The sequence below is a fragment of the Cynocephalus volans genome, chromosome 12, assembly GCF_027409185.1.
Source record: "Cynocephalus volans isolate mCynVol1 chromosome 12, mCynVol1.pri, whole genome shotgun sequence".
Lineage (NCBI taxonomy): Eukaryota > Metazoa > Chordata > Mammalia > Dermoptera > Cynocephalidae > Cynocephalus > Cynocephalus volans.
In genome coordinates this window covers 75709200-75721626 of record NC_084471.1, presented here as the reverse complement: position 1 = coordinate 75721626, position 12427 = coordinate 75709200, and positions in this window count along the sequence as shown.

The following is a 12427-nucleotide window of genomic DNA, read 5'->3' as shown; positions in this document are numbered from 1 at the left end:
TGATTTGTGTATGTCGAACCAACCTTGCATCCCTGGGATGAATCCCACTTGATCATGATGGTTAATTTTGTGTATGTGTTGCTGTATTCTGTTAGCTAGTATTTTATTGAGGATTTTTACATCTATATTCATCAAGGATATTGGCCAGTAGTTTCCTATTTTTGATGTATCTTTGTCTGGTTTTGGTATCAGGGTGATGTTTGCCTCATAGAATGACTTTGGGAGAATGGCCTCTGTTTTAATGTTTTGGAACAGTTTGTAGAGAATTGGTATCAGTTCCTCTTTGACCATTTTGGTAAACTCTGCAGTGAACCCATCTGGTCCTGGGCTTTTCTTTGTTGGGAGCCTTCTGATAACAGCTTCAATCTCTTTTATTGTTATTGGTCTGTTCAGATTTTCTATATCTTCTTGCCTCAGTTTTGGTAGTTCGTATGTGTCCAGAAATTTATCCATTTCCTCCAGATTTTCAAATTTGTTGGCAGATAGTTGTTTATAGTAGTCTCTAATGATTCCTTGTGTTTCTGAGATATCAGTTGTAATATCACCCTTTTTATTTCTAATTTTTGTTATTTGGGTCTTCTCTCTTCTTAGTTAACCTTGCTAAAGGTTTGTCAATTTTATTTATCTTTTAAAAAAACCAAACTTTTAATTCATTGATCTTTTCTATTGTTTTTTGGGGTTTCTATTTCATTTAGTTCTGATCTGATCTTATTTATTTCTTTCCATCTACTAACTTAGGGTTTGGATTATTCTTGTTTTTCTAGATCTTTTAGGTGAAGTGTTAGGTTGTTTATTTTCCACCTTTCCATTCTTCTGAAGTAAGCATTTAATGTGATAAATTCCCCCCTTAATACTGCTTTTGCAGTATCCCACAGGTTTTGGTATGATGTGTCATTATTTTCATTAGTTTCAAGAAAGTTTTTGACTTCCTGTTTAATTTCTTCTTGGACCCACATGTCATTAAATAGAATGTTGTTTAATTTTCAAGTGTTTGTATAGTTTCCAGAATTTCATTTATTATTGATTTCTAATTTTAATCCAGTGTGATCTGGAAAAATACATGGAATAATTCCAATTTTTTTGTATTTGTTGAGTCTTGCTTTGTGACCTAACATGTGGTCTGTCTGGAGAATGTTCCATCTGCTGATGAAAAGAATGTATATTCTGAGGTTGTTGGATGTAGTGTTCTGTAGCTATCTGCCATGTCCAGTAGGTCTAAAGTGTTGTTTAGGTTTTGTGTTTCTCTATTGATTTTTGGCCTAGATGGTCTGTCCAATGATGAGAGTGGGGTATTCAGATCCCCTGCTATTATGTTGTTAGTGTCTATCTCATTCTTTAGATCTAATAGTGTTTCCATCTTTTCACTCTTAGTCTATGTGTGTCTTTACAGGTGAGGTGAGTTTCTTGAAGGCAGCATATTGTTGTGTCCATATTTTTAATCCAGTCAGTCAGTCTGTGTTTTTTGAGTGGTTAATTTAATCCCTTTACATTTAGAGTTATTATTGAAAGGTGTTGATTTACTCCTAGCATTTTATTGATTTTTGTTTAGATGTCTTAAGTACCTTTTGCTCCTTTCTTTCCAATTTTCTGTTAGACAATTTGTATTTGTTGGTTTCTTGGGGTGATAGCTAAACTACTTATTTTCTGTTTTGTTAGTGCGTTTTTGTTTTGCTGGTAGGTTTTGTTCTTTCTTGGTATTCATGGCAGTGACAGTTGTTTTTGTGGTATCAAACCCAGTACTTCCTTGAGAATTTCTTGTAGGGTTGGTCGTGTGGTAGTGAACTCCTGCAGTCTTTATTTGTCTGAGAAATATACTATTTGTCCTTCATTTTGGAAGGATATCCTTGCTGGATAAATTATTCTTAGCTGGCAATTTTTGTCCTTTAGTATTTCGAATATATCATCCCACTCTTTTCTGGCTTTTAGGGTTTCTGATGAAAAGTCTGATGTTATTTTGATTCGGACTCCCTTATAGGTGTCTTGCCACTTCTCTCTTGCAGCTTTTAAGATTCTCTCTTTGTCTTTGAGTTTTGCCAGTTTGATTATCACATGTCTTGGAGAGGACCTTTTTGGGTTGTATGTGTTTGGGGATCTTTGGGCTTCTGAAATCTGAAGATCTGTGAATTTCCCTATACCTGGGAAGTTTTCTGCTATTATTTCATTGAATATCTTAATATCTAAATCATAATATTAATTATATTTAATTTATATTAAATATCAATCATTACACTTTAATAATTAAAATGAGAGGAAAAACAGGCCTATTTGGCTTGTGCATCCATCTTACCATTTACCAACACCTTGTGAAAAGAATCCTATCAACATCTTATATCAGGTGCAGAAGGAGAAGAAATACGGGGAAAAAGAATATGGTATAACTGTCCATAATCTTATATGCTGTTTTGTAGCTTTATTTTCATTTTCATAGTATGTATGTAATTTAAGAATCAAATGGCTCTTGAAGGCTTAAAAAGAAAGCACTCCCATGCTCTACTTTTTCTGTTTCCCAGGCTTATCACTTTATTATTATTTAGCAGAGTTTTCAGAAGGACTAAAATAAAATTCAATCTGCCATGCTAAACTAGATTTCATGCTATATTTTCTAGTTTAGATAAGTGGTCAGGTCACCATTGTTATGCTGCATCATGGAATATAAACTGATAATATGAATGTTACCCTAGAATGGTTGCTTTCTGTCTTTATATCACCTAGTAGTTTTCAGTTCCTCTCTGAGTGCTATTTGATTGTTGTTCCCATGTTTGTCTCTTGCTATAAGAATAGAGTTCTCTAAGGCCTAATATTTTTTCAGAAAGAGCACCTTCAGATTGAAATCAGTACTCCATTGGTCAGAAAGAGCCGATACATGCTATTACTGAGTGCCTGATTAGAGTCAGCCTGTCAGTGCAGCCCATCAGGGCACTTGGGGATACTGGTTTTGCTCTGTAACATAAATTGCTTCCGGAAGTTTCATTTTACCTCCATTCATTAGTTCAGTTTAAATCACTGCCAAAACTATATTGAACGGGTCTGTCATAGACTGCAAAATTCTTGAGGGCAGGGATTCTTTTTTTAATATTATTTTAATCTCAGGGCCTTGTAGGCATTAGGTGTTTAGTAAATAATTGTTGATTCAATGAATTAATTAATAGAGCTATAAACTACCCTGTAGCATATCCCCATATATTTCCCTCTCCTTGCCATTAATTAGCCAGCATCTTTGAACAGAAAATTTTTACCACTTAACCAATCCATTCTATTTTCCTCACTTGTAGCTGATACCCATTTTAATTTCAGAATATCATGAAAGAAGTAAGCCCTTTCCTGCCCCCTGGAAGTGTGACACTTCATGGGAACAGAGCAATCTAGGAACATTAAATTGCTTGTAGTTTGCATGCACACACCAGGATGTCTCCTGCCTCCTTGCTTGTGGACATGCTCTTCCTGTGGCTGGAATACCTTCTCCCCATCCACATCCATATTCTGACAAACTTTTACATTTCTTTAGTCATCCTCTCTGCCAGGAAATCCTCCCTGATCCCTTGGCCCCAGCAGTGTAAGCTGCTGCTCCCCTGGGTATCTGCAATACTGCATGCCCATTCCTATCTGTTCTTATGATATTATATTCATCCATACCATGCTACACATTATGTAGCCGCCTCTTTCGTTAGACTATGAGCCTCTTAAGCATGAAGAATGTACAGTATTTACCTCTATATCCCCGAAACACACAGATGGTGTTTAATTCATGTGACTTGAGAGAATGAGTCATGTCAAAGGCTGAATTCACATGCACAGTACCTACGATGGCATTTCCATGCTGCCAGCCTAGTAATGTTAGGAAGTAAATGAGATCACCTAAGGTTGTTACTAACTTTTTAATAATAATAATAATTAATAATAAATATTATTTATTAACAATAATAATAACTATTTTTTAAATAATATATTCTAGAACTGTGGGGGTGGGGATGACGATAAAGTCACCAAACTATTGTTTATGAACCTTTCCTTCTTTGGGAGGACATTTGCTGATTTCTAGTCTTCTGGAGTCTCTCCCATTCTCTATACGAAAAAAGAGAGCTTGGACAAAGATGGTGACTGTGAGAATAGAAAGGAAGCAATAGCTATGAACAATACTCAAACAAGCACAGCACTGCTTATGCATGAGGATGAGGAGGCAAGTAGCAGTCCCAGGTGGTTGCAAAGCATTGGGCCTGACGATATTCTGGGATGAGGAGACTGACCGACAGTAACCTGCCAATAGCTTCGGCCCATGGAGACAGATGTTATTTCAAGCAGGGCCGGAGGAGCAGCGTGAACATCAGAGAATGACTAAGCTCTGGAAGAACTGGCTAGAAACACTATGGCCTGAGAGCCCAGGTTGATCCCTTTCCTCTGTTTCATGTGCTACCCAGACTCTGCTCTCCTCTCCAAAGCTTTCATCTAGCTGACTAGTCCTCACCCTTCGAGGGTCAACCAAATATTTGTATGGAATTTCAAAGCTCATGAAGCCATTTCAGGTACATTGTCTCACCAACCCTATGAAATAGATACGTGCTCCTATTTTGTAGTCAAAGAACCTGAACAGTAGTAAGTGGCAAAATCAGGGGCTTAAGAGCTATTTTGATTCTGCATTTATATAATTTCAACTATTCAAAACTATATCAAATTTTCTAAAAGACAGAAGCATAAGAGATCCCCTTTTGATCTGGGGTATTATTGGGAAACATCTTATTAGGAAAACAGTTTTTTTGGGAAACAAACATAAAATACATCAAATGATTAGAGACTAAGCGTGTGCATCAGGTGACTATATATTAGTAAGGATGTAGCAATGTGTCAATATATAAAATTATGTAACAACCTGCCACATTAAATCTAATATTCTGTTTGGGAGAAGAATTCTTTAAATATTTATTCAGTCTCAGCAGCAAAAGATACAGAGCAATACAGAATTGGAACATTTGAAGAGATTTTATAGGACCCTTAGACTTTATTTATTTGACTATATGGGACCTGTATCTTGAGACATTGAAATTTCTTCACTTATAAAAATGTAAGAATGTTTTCTTGCTTGGTGCCAAATAGAATAAAGCATTCACATAAAAAAAGAAAAGCTCCATAAGGTCAGCATGGTCATAAAAAATAGAAAAATAAGCATATTTTTAAAAATAAAGTATGCTAAATGCTTCACCTAGAAAGAATGCCCCCTTTTCTCTTCAATCTCCTAGCCTGCCCCCATCCCCAACACTCCTCCTATGCCCCATTCCAATGGGAAGATGAAACCCCTGGTGTGCACGGTAGAAATATAACTTTAATATATGAGCTTCACATTTATTGACTTTTTTTATTATAAATTCACTCTTTAATAATAGCGGAAGAAAATAAAAATTGATTGCAAAAGGGAGTAATTTAGTTCTCAAGGAGGAAATCCCTTTGACCCTGATTTAAAGTAATTTACAGAATATGGGTCCTCTATAAGGAGAATGTTTTGCTTTTTGAGGATTAGTCTTTTCCAAGAAGGAGGTAGTTAGAATTTTTAGAGACTAGCATTTGTGGCAACAAAAGGCAGTTTCGGAATTATTTTCCAATCAGCACTCCATCCCCACCCCAGCACCTCAGTCCTCAACAAGGCTTCATAAAAATAGGTTTCAGTCTTCTTGTTAAGGACATTATACCAGATTCCATGGTTTTTACAAACAAAACTATTTTTTTTTCTTATTCTGCCCTCAATAAAAATGAAAAACAGCTTGAATCACTCTTCCTAGATTATTCATGCAAGATCTCCCTTCAGATTTTTGCTACCCAGAAAATGAATTCTCTATTTTAGTTTAACAGCAGTCTTGTAATTAGAAGAGCTGTACTACAAACAAGAATGAAGAAGGCAGGGAAGATTCTGCTAAAAAAATAAAATAATAAAATAAAATCAAGGCATGATTTAGGAGGGAGCAGACAATTCATTTGAGTTTGCTTGTTAAATTAAGCTATTTTTTTCTCTTGCACTGAGGTGGTAATGCAGAGACCAGGAAGTGCCCCCATGTCTAGAGGCCTGTCTCTAAGACGAGAAGAGTTAGTCATCAAAGACACTGAGCTGCGTGTGGGAGTCATCACTGGGGGTCAAATGATCAGGCTAAAAACCACCGGGCATGGCTCCGTTTCTGGAGCTGTTTCATGTCAGGGTCAACTCCCACTTCAAAGAAACCCAGCTCACGGGAAATGAAAGTTCAGAACTTCTTCCTCCAAATCTGTTTTCAAAATGGCTCTCGCAGTATGCTATCTCCCAATGGCGTGTTTCAAGGTTTATCATTACTATTTGCCTTTTATCGAGAGCCAGTAATGGGCACTGAAGATGGGCATGCACGTGTAAATTATTATTCTTCACCCATGGGGTTGGTGATGATTACATTGCCATCCTTTGGGAGACTATGGCTGGCAAACTTGAGGAGAGACTCCCACACATCCACAATAAGAAGGCTATGCCAGATCAAGAAGTTGCAAAAATGATTTGGGTGCAAGTTTCACAGAAAGGAGCAAATGAAGAGCATTTGAAAGAAAAAAAAAAAAAAGAGGAAAACAAGGCTTCCCATTCCTTGTGTGGTCAAATAGAAATAAGCAGATTGTCCCAGTTGAAACATCTGTGCCATCCTGGTAAAGAGATCTTCATCTTATGAAGAAAACTAAAATCTCTCTGAGCAGCTTTAGACTCTGTTCCTTGGACTTTTTGTGATAGGTCTGAGGTTAATTTGTTCTCTGTGCTGCCACAGATCATGTTAAAACCTGGTGATCCAGATTTAACTAGACCTTGAGCATGAGAATAAAAATAGGGGTCATCATAACTGTAAATAAATCAGTTACATCTAGTTCCATCCTAAACTAACTAGTTTAGAAATTACTAGAAGTTTTCGCAGAGCTAAGTAAAACAAAACCAGCACTTAAAATAGCTCTCCTTGCTATTTCTTGGAGTGGAGATTCTCCTACTCTCCTCTCACAGGTATCTTGATCCTGTGACAACTTCTTTCCCAACACAGGCTGGCCTGGCTCCGTTCACAAACTATTCTCTCTCGAGCTCTAAGGGGCCATTCCGCCAGGATGAAGGAACCCATGATCAAGAAGATTCTAGCACTAACAAAGTTATAAAACCACTTTGACTCATCCAAAAAGTCTAGCTATTATTTTGCACAACTGAATTAAAATATTCTTTCCTTATCACATTCTCTCCTTTGTGTTACGTATTTTATAATGTTAATAAATTTTTTATCTAATTGTTTTGAATAGTTAGGACATACACATGGTTCAAACATGAAAACATACTAAAAAGTCTGTAATAAAAACACTCACTCCTCCTGAGACTCACAGTTCTGCCTCATTCCTATCCCACTACACATCCCCACCAAAGTAACTGTGATTATTAGTTTCTTTTCTGTTCATATAGAGTTTCTTTACACAGTAAATGCAAATATTTATTATTATTTTAACCAAAAGATAGAATATGCAATGTTTATATCTTGCCTTAAGTTCTGCATTTTAATTTGTTTTATTTTCTGTTTCACTAGCTTTATAAATTCCCTTTTTCATTTTTAATAGTTTTAAAATTAACTGTCTTTGCTTTTCTACATATGCTGTATCTGCAAATAATGGGAGTTTATCTCTTTCCAATTTGTTTACCTCTAATTTTTTTTCTCTTGTCTTTGCCTTGGCTATTATCTCCAGTAAAATTTTAAGTAATAGAGGTGGTAGTGGGCATCCTTCTCTTGTTCCTGCCTTTAGTGAGAAGTTTATTAAGTGTAAATATATTTTATCATGCTGACTAATTTGAGCTTAGTCTTATTTTATTGAGGGTTTTATAATTTTCTAATCAAGAAAGATATTGAGGCTTTTGGTAACATAAGTTATTTCTTCTTATATCTATTATTATGATAGTTTATACTAACAGATTTCTTAATATTAAATCATCTTTTCTTTCCTGGAATAAACTCATGGTCCCAATGTGCTTATGGATTCTTTATGCAAGTATTTTATTTTGGATATTTGTATCTATATTCAGAAATGAAAGTGATGCATAATTTTCTGCTTTAATCAGTCTTTATCAAACGTGGGAGCATTTTTCTTCTTTCTGTATGTTCTGGAACAGTTAAAGTAGCTCGAAATGTCTGAATTTGAAATGTGTAGTTGAATTACCTTAAAAGCTTATAAAATCACCCGAGCCTGATGCTTCAGATGGGTTGCTCCATGAAAGCTTTCTCTTTTTTCCCTGTTAAAATGAGTCTACTTAGATTTTCTGTCTTTACTGGAGTTGGTTTTGATAAATTACTGTCTTAGAAAATTATTCACTTCTCCCAGTTTTTATCTCCATGTTTCAGATGGAGAAACTGAAGTTGTGTCATGTCAAGACAACTGATAGAGTGAAGACTTAAGGCCAGATTTCTCCTCCTTCTAGGCATTGATTATATCACTGATGTTGTTTTAAAATCATTGCCATTGGAATGAGGCATAGGAGGAGTGATGGGGATGGGGGCAGGCTAGGGGAATGAAGATAAAAGGGGGCATTCTTTCTAGGTGAAGCATTTAGCATGAGCATACAAAATACAGTGATTACAAAAGGACACAAAATTAACTTTAGTATGAATACACTATATTTAAATAATAATGAAAATATAAACAGCTGGAAACAGATGCCAGAAGACAAAAAAGCATGGAGCACATTAGAAAAGGAAATAATTAAAATTAACTTTGGTTTAATATATTTATTAGTAACAGAAATATGAATAGCTGGAAACCTTGTCTTTACCCCCTATATTTCAATGACTTTTTCCTCTCCTAAAGAAGTTTTAGAAAATAAAATTTAACTCGTAATTGTTTTCAGTCATCTATAGTTCTAACGAAGAGAGATAAAACAAATATGCCCAATAAACAAAATTTACAAACTTCAGGAAATCCTTATTGGGAAATATCCTTATATTAGGCCAGATGCTAGGTTCTTAACTAGCCATATGTTTTTTGGAGGAAGTCTAAAGTTTTGCATGATATAAACCTTAGAATTAAAAAAAAAGGGTTCAAACTCTCCAGAATGACTTAGTGAATACAGGAAGAGACAGAGAGTTTCCTTAAAGAAAAAACTGCTAAATATCAGAATCAAAACAACTACAAAAGGACAACTGTGCTCACAGGAGAAACAAAGAATTCAACATAAATCATATAATGAAAAAATAATTCAAAAGAAAGAGAACATAGAATCTATATAAAATCTGAAGAATTATCAGTTGGTTAGAGCACAGCCTTTCACACCAAGGTCACAGGTTCAGACCTCCATGCTGCCAGCCACCCCCCCCCCCGGCCATCCCCCCCAAAAATAGAAGAGGAGAAATAATGAGTTATATAAGTTATACAGTTTTGAACTCCTGCTCTCATTTCTAATACTTTAATGCATTTATAAAGAGAGGCCTATTTTCCTTTGCGATTATATCTGCTCTGTCATCTTTCTTTCTGCAGAACTCACATGGTTTTCTTTAGCTTACAAGATTTAGCCTGAAGGAGAACCCAAAAATATATTCTCTTTTCAGCTATAGCTTAAAATCATTTTTGAAGAACAATTTTCTGGAATCGCAAATGTTTGGAAGAAACTTCTAGAAAGAAGCTCAAGCATCGCCCAGCCAATTCGAATACTTAAGCATAAAGAACAATGCCAAGTATATAAGAAAAATAAGCTAGTCTTCTACAAGAGAGGAAAATTTGACATAAAAGATAAAGAATATAACCAAAAGCAGAAAACCTAAAGGTAAAATCAGATTAGAAGTTAGTATTTCCTCTTTCTCCATTTGTCGGATCAACTCAATTCTATGTATCTGATTCCAGAAAATTAATGAAATTCATGACAAATTAGAATAATTTCTTTTGGGAGAGAGAATCATCTAGCAAGAACATAGCTAGCAATGGGGACGTTTTCAGTTCCACGGTCTGGCACTTACAATGTACACAATTCTAATCACATGCATGCTAATAAGAAGGGACTCAATCACTCTATTTCTTAATAGTAGCAATATAAGTTATTTATTGATTCCTGGTGAAATAGCCTACAATATTTTCCTCTTGCTCCATTGGAAAGGATTGTATTTACATGCAAATCTGTGATAATGTAGTAACGATCTCATGTCGCTACTCTACAGAGCACTTAGAATGGAGTAACATTACTCCATACATAGCAATTAGAGTGCAACTAATTAGTGTCACTTACTGTGAGAAGCAACTGATTAATTATGTTTAGACATTGCTGCTGAGAGAAAACTCAGAGCTTCGAGCTTCTAAATTGCATGCTCTGCCATTCAGCTAATAGAACACCTCTGCTGGCTCAATAGTTACTCAGTATTTAATTCAATCTCTCTCTCTGGCTAATACGGGCACCCCTGAAGTTCTGCACTAAAGCTATGTTCATGAAACTACTGTACATCAAAATTACTGTGTACTTATCCCTCTGTCACATTAGGAGCGTAATTAGTGAGGCAGCTGTGCAGCTACAAACTTCTAGGCTCAGCTCAGTGGGCAGTAATGTATTTCACTGTCATAGAAACAATATCCTAGCACCTCCAGCACTTCAGCAACTTTCTTTGATTGGGAAAATGAGAATTGCTCAAGGATTCAAAAGAAGAGATGTGAGTACCTTTATTACGCCCCCAGGAGCCATTATGTCCAGAAGGCATTTTTAAAAGGGCCAAGGCCACATGCCAATTTTTGCCCAATTCTCTTCTACCCTCAAATCTCCAGTTCTTTCCCAAGTTGAATCTGATGGCTGCCCCTCCTCTGTCATCTCTATGTTTATGCCACACCAGGGTGGGAAGTGAGCCCAAATGGGTATTTGCAAGTGCCTCAGTCTGCTTCGCAGCTGTTCTGAAATTTGTGCCTGAAGCTGCTAGAAAGAATTCATACTCCATGTCTGCTCCATGCAGTGACAGCAGAGGGTGGACCCAAGGTGAGCATTTATTCCTTCTTGCAAATGCACTGAATTCTGCCTAGGAACCGTGGGGTGAGTCCCAGAGGTGTTATGAAAAATGACCTATGAGCATGAACAGAGCCTGGACCACTGGAGTTATAGAGAGTGAGGGCCTCCTGGGCCTGAATTTCTAGGTGGACGGTCATGTAGCACATACTCTTTCTTTTGATCTGCTCTCTAATTCTTCCTTGTTCTCCCTCTGCCACTGCCCAGTTCCAGGCTTTTGTTGGCTTCTATCTGCACTTTCAGAAGAAGAGAATAGACCTATGGTTACTAGAGTTGGGAAAGGGAGAGCGGGAGAGGGGTTAGGGAGAAATTGGGTAAGGGACACAAAGAAAAATTAGGATTTGTAACGATAAACATGCTAATAAAATTGATTCGATCATCACATATTGTACACAAATGATCCAGTAGGTTTTGTGTTTGGCACAAGATCCTGTTTTTCTGCCAAGAGTCCGGGTCTTCTCCACACTGCGGGCTGGCCGACCACATTCTGAGTAGCAAGCTTCTAAGTGATCACCTTGTGTCCCATTTCTCCCCTTCCCAAATACCCTTTCCTATTACACTTGGATTAATTTCTCTAAAAATTTCATGAAATGTGGCCTCAGGACTTTCGGTAACAGAATCAGCTGGATCCTATATCAGACCTGATTAATCATAACTTCTCAGAGTGAGGTCCCCACATCTACATTTTTCACAGTCACCCCTGTGGTTCTCATGAGAATTACTGTTGTGAGGCAAAGTCCCAATTAGGTTGATTTCTTCTTCCCGAAACATTTTCAATGGTCTCTTACTGACTTTTAAGTAAAATTCCGAATTGCTTAGCCTGGCATTTAACATTCTGCATTTCCTTTTCCCTATGCCTTTCTCTTGCTGGTTTCACATACCTACAAGGACAGAAAACTGATGTAATAAAAATGATAATAATAAAAGCTGTCATTACTGAGGATTTATTTATAACTCATTTAACCTATTGAAATCCCACCATTCTTGTATAATAAACATAACTGATTTCATTTAACCATCTTTTAACCCTTTGTATTTCTTCCATTTTACAGATGACAAATCTGAATATCAGAAACAGAGCTAGGTTTATGAATGTGACAGATTCAAAAGCTCATGCTACTTTCAGTCCCCCATATTGCCAATCCTGGAATGTCACTCTATTTGCTTTCTAAATGTTTCATTCCCAAATAATTGTTTGTATAGCAAATGATTGTCATGGGTCCTCTCCCTTTTTCTGTTACCAAAAATATATGACCATTTTCAGGGCATGAAACAAACGTTAAATATATGTGCTAGACAAAAATAACAAAGTTTTTTGTACTGATGAAATAAAGTGTTTCTATTTCCCCTTTTTATTTTCTAAAGTTCTATTAAATTTTGCTTACAATATTCTGTATTTCAGAATAGCTCTCCAGAGTAGCTGAAATAAATAATGCT